This window comes from Schistocerca serialis, unplaced genomic scaffold, assembly GCF_023864345.2.
Source record: "Schistocerca serialis cubense isolate TAMUIC-IGC-003099 unplaced genomic scaffold, iqSchSeri2.2 HiC_scaffold_1234, whole genome shotgun sequence".
NCBI classification, from domain to species: domain Eukaryota; kingdom Metazoa; phylum Arthropoda; class Insecta; order Orthoptera; family Acrididae; genus Schistocerca; species Schistocerca serialis.
In genome coordinates, this window is record NW_026047441.1 from 180001 (window position 1) to 185000 (window position 5000).

A 5000-nucleotide genomic window follows, 5' to 3' on the forward strand; every position below is an offset into this window, starting at 1 on the left:
TTTCTTTTATATTTGGAAATATTCTGTAAACCCTTCTTGCTGTTTGAGAATTTTCCCATTGTTGTTGCCATATATTTGTTATTTCTTCTTTTATTTCCTTTTTACTTCCCAGGTGTTTCCCCATGATTTCCCTGATTTTGTCAAAATTTCCCCTTTTTAACCAATAGTTGGCTGCTTTTTGTCTTATTAATAGGTCTAATGGGCAGAGGCCCATTATAACTAGTAATCCATCTGTTGGTGTTGTGCCAAATGCCCCTATTGATCTTAGTAGTATGTTTCTTTGAATTCTCCTCACAGCCATGGAAGGCTTCAGAAGGCGCAACCTGTGGGCCCACAAACTTGATCCATATCCCATTATTGACACTAGCAGGCTGCCGTGGTATAGTTTGATGACATTTGGCGGTAAGTGAAATCTTTGCTGCCCGATCCTTATTAGTTTATGCATTATCGCTAGTGTCTTTCCTCCTGTTTGTTCAATATGGGTCCTAAAATTCCATCCTTGATCCAGGTAGACACCCAGATATTTACTTACATTTTTTCTTACTACAATTGCGTTGTCGATCCTGATTGACGGATCTCTTGCCATTTTCCCTTTCAGGAGCATATAGTTCGATTTTTGAGGCGCAATTGCCATTTTAGAATTCCTACACCAGGCACTCAGGATATCCATTATGTTTCTACTTCGCCCTTCTAGTTGTAGTCGGCTATTACCATGTGTTAAGATTAGCAGGTCGTCCGCGTATGCAACGGCTCCCAATACTGATGCTTCCTGCTGCAGGGAATGCAGCAACGGCTCCATATTTATATCCCAAAATACGGGGCCGCAAACTGATCCCTGTGGACATCCTTTAGTGATGTTCTTGGTCACAACCGCATTCGGGGACGTCATCTGTACCACCCGGTCTCTACAGTAGCTCTTGAAACATCTGTATAGTGCCGCCGGACACTGCATATCCTGCAAGCAGGTAAACAGCGCCGGCCACCACAGATTATCAAACGCCCCTGAGATGTCCACCATCACTCCTAGAACATATGTGCAGTTCGACGAGCTGACAAGTTCGGCCGCCGTGTTGATGGCGTCTTCCGTCGATTTTCCACGGCGGAAACCGAATTGCCATTCGTGCATTCCTGCCATTTCCCGGTGACCAGTCAATCTCGCACAGAGCAATTTCTCAAGGGCTTTGCCCAAGGTATCTAGCAGACATATTGGCCTGTATGCTTTGTGTTCTGTTGGGTCCTTGTCTGGCTTCTTTAGTATTATTATTTCTGCTCTTTTCCATCTCCTTGGAAAAGTACCTCTTTCCAGACATTTATTATATAGGTTTGCCAGTATCGGGGCTATTTTTCCTTTTATTGCTTGAAGTACCTCAACCGTGACCCTGTCGGGTCCGGGAGATTTTCCTCTTTTTAGGTTTGATATTACGTCTACCACCTCCTGCGGTGAGAAGGGGTAGACCATTGTATTGTTGTTGTATTCTTCTTGTGCTCTCTCTCTTATAGCCGCCTGCTCCGGTGTGTCCTCAGAGGGATCATCATCCGGTAGCAGGGCTTGGAGGAGCACCGTTATTGTTTCTTGTCTGGTTGTGGTCATTCTATTTTCGCCTGGTATTCTTATAGATGATAAGACTGTTGGAGCTCTTATTTTTTCCCTAGCTAACTTGTATGGCTTTCCCCAGGGATCCATTGCCAGGTTATTTCTTACGAAATTTTCCCAGCTTCTTTTTCTAACTTCTATAATTTCTCTTTTATATCTCTCCCTTAGTTGTCTGTATATACGCAGTCTATGCTCCCTGTCTTGTGGGTTAAATGTGCGCTGATACCTGCGTCTTGCCCTGCGCGTAGCCTGACGTAGGTCACTTAGTTCTGGAGTCCATGGTGCCGGGTGCACGCTTTGGACTCTGCTTCTCTTTGGTACGACTGCTTCTATTACTTCCTTTATACTTTGAACTATCTGCTCCGCTGTTTCATCAACCTCGAGATCCTCATCCAGCTCTGGCGGGCTGTACTCCCGGGAGAGTCTTTCCCAGTCTACCTTTTTATAGTCATATTCTGAAAGCCATTCCTGTGGCGCCACATTCTGTTCTGATTTTAGTATATACTTTATTACATTATGATCACTGGTCGTTGCATTCTCCAATACCTCCCATTTATCTATTTTATTGGTAGCCCTGTTATTTGCCAGTGTTACATCTATATTTGTTTTTGCCCCTGCTCTATTTGAATATGTTGGTATCTCGCTAGGTGCGTTTATTATATCTAGATTTAATTCACTTATTGCATCTTCTAATTCCTGACCTTTTTCGTCTTGTTCTCCGCTGTGCCACAGGAATGACTTTGCGTTTGCATCCATTGCTATGATTACTTGATGGCCCTGTAGAGTTCTACATATTTCCTTTAGTTGTTCTAGGTACATAGTTATTGGCTCTCTATACTGACAATATATTGATACTAAATACCACTTAGTGTTTTTGGCGTGTACTTCGATTGTTACAACATGTTCATTTGTAAATTGATTTAATACTATTGTTCTTATATTACTATTTAAAATTACTATTGCAGACATTGGTCTTTCTCCCTTCATGATTATTTGAGCCGTGGCTGTCATTCCTGGGATTTTACCCTCCCGGGAGCACGGTTCTTGCAAGCATAGTATGTCAGCTTTAAGTTCTTCTGCTAATTTACGCAACTCGTAGTTTACTTGTACGCTTCTCATTGTATTAATTTGGAGAACTAAAAGATCCATTACGGATGATATGTATGGTAATGATCTTCTGGCCATGTCTTATTGGGGTCAAATCCTATTCGGCCGTATGTTGTTACCATTTGTATATATATATTTTCCAAATTGTATTTTACGCCTCTTCTTTCGTATACTTGCTTTACTATTTCCTGTAATTGTTCGTGTTCCGTGGGGATTCCGGCCGCGGCTAGCTGAATGCAGTCAACGTCCGCCAAAGCTGGATAAGTAATTCTCGAGCCGTTTGTGTGCCCCACTCTCACTAGTTGGCGTAATGCAGTGGTTAGCAGACCGGGTTCTTCTAGTCTTGCCATCTGCAGTGCGTTTTCGCATATCTTATAAGTGTTCTTTGGGTCCATTGCATTATATGTGTCACTCTTGCTTGACTGATTGTTTTTATCTTTTATGTGTTCTGAGTGGTCTCTTTTGGGCGAGCTCGGTCGTCCGTCCTCGCCCTTCATCGGCGTTTTCTTTTCATTAAAAACGGACGACCGAGGTCGTCCGTGTTTCTTTCCTATGTTGTTCTTTTCTATGTCTTTGTTTTGTCTCTGTGTTGGTGTAGTGTGTTGTGTCCTGGGCGCCTCTGGTCGCCCATCTCTGCCCTCCATCGGCATTTTCTTTTCATGAAAAATGGGCGACCGAGGTCGCCCTTCTGTTTGTACTTGTGCTTCTTGCGTGTTCATTGTTTGTACTTGTGCGTCTATCATGCTTATTGTTTGTACTTGTACATCCCTTGTTGTATTTTGTTTCTTGTCTTGTATCAGTGTTTCTCGTTGTGTCTTGGGCACCTCTTGCTTTCTATCTCCGCTCTCCATCTGCATTTTCTTGTCATAAAAAACGGGCGACCGAGGTCGCCCTTGTGTTGGTGTTCTTTCAATGGGAGTATTGGCAATACAGTTTTGTGCTGTACATGTTTTGTGTTGATTGTTATCCCGTTTGTTATCCCGTGTGTTTTTTGTTGTTCCCTTATTTTCAGGTTGTTTATCTGTGATTTCTTTTGCATCTTTTTCCCTTGCCCCTACTGCTTCTCTGATTTTCATGCCCCTTAGCGTATCTCTTAGTTGCTTGCTTGGTGATTTATGCTTCTTTCTTTTCTCTTGGGGGTTAATCTCCATAATCTGTCCTTTGTATAAGTCTTCCTAGTAACAGCTGATACGTGGGGCATTCTTTGGAGTTTGGTGCTCTACATTTTCTTTTTCCCCTTCTATTGCATGGTATACATGTCTCAGGTCTGTTCTTCTCTGGGCACTCTTTCTTGTTGTGGTTGTCCGTTCCACAGTGACCACAGGTGGGGTCACCCCAGGTACAGTACTTCTGTACGTGACCCAGATCCATACATCTGTGACACCTGGGTACCACGCAATAATCTTTGACCGCGACTGAACTATACTCCACATATACTCTACCATTTTGTATGAGTTCTTTTCTCAATGTTGGGGAAACCTCAACTACTTGATGTCCCGTATCTCTGTCTTTTCTCCCCATTCTAAATTTTGGTCTAAATTCCTTTTTGAAGTCTTGTGGGCTCATTTTTTCTTCAAAATTCTGAGTGTAAATACACTCCGTTAGTTCCTCTGGTGTCAACCTATTTGACACATCAAATACAGTCATTAATGGCCATCTTTTCTTTGTCCTCTCACATATTACCGATCTCTGTAAATCTTTGTGCCCCATTATTGTGTTCCTATCCTGTTGGGTGGGAGTTTCCACTATGACTGCATTTTTTGCAACTACTACTTTGTTTATTTTGACTTTTGCTTTGGTTGGATTAATTACTCTTGTGAATATTTCCTTCACCTCTTTTACGCTCTGTCCTTCTTTTGGCTTCAAAAATAATGCCACTCCTTGTTTTGCTGTCACTTTTTCTATACTTTCTTTCATATTGATTTGTTGTTTCTGTGGTCCTCCTGCCACCACTGTGGCGTATGTTTTTGTTTTTTCGGATATTATTTGTTTATTTTGTCGTTCCAGCTCTTGTATCCTACCTTCAAGCTGGCTTTGGGCAATTGCCCATAGGGCCAGCTTGTCTTTTATTTCATTTAGTCTGTCATTGCTCATCTTCCCTTTATCTGTCACCAGTAGCGCATTTATCTCCTTTAGCCTTTCGGCTGCGCTCTTTATTTCATTTTCATCATTCACCTCGTATCGCTCGGAAGTCTCTCTCTCTGTATTTTCCGCCATGATTCTGAGAGAGACCAAAGAGTTGAGAGCCCGTCTCTTTCCCCGGACCGGCTCTTCTGGCATGGGGGGAGGCTAATTGCAG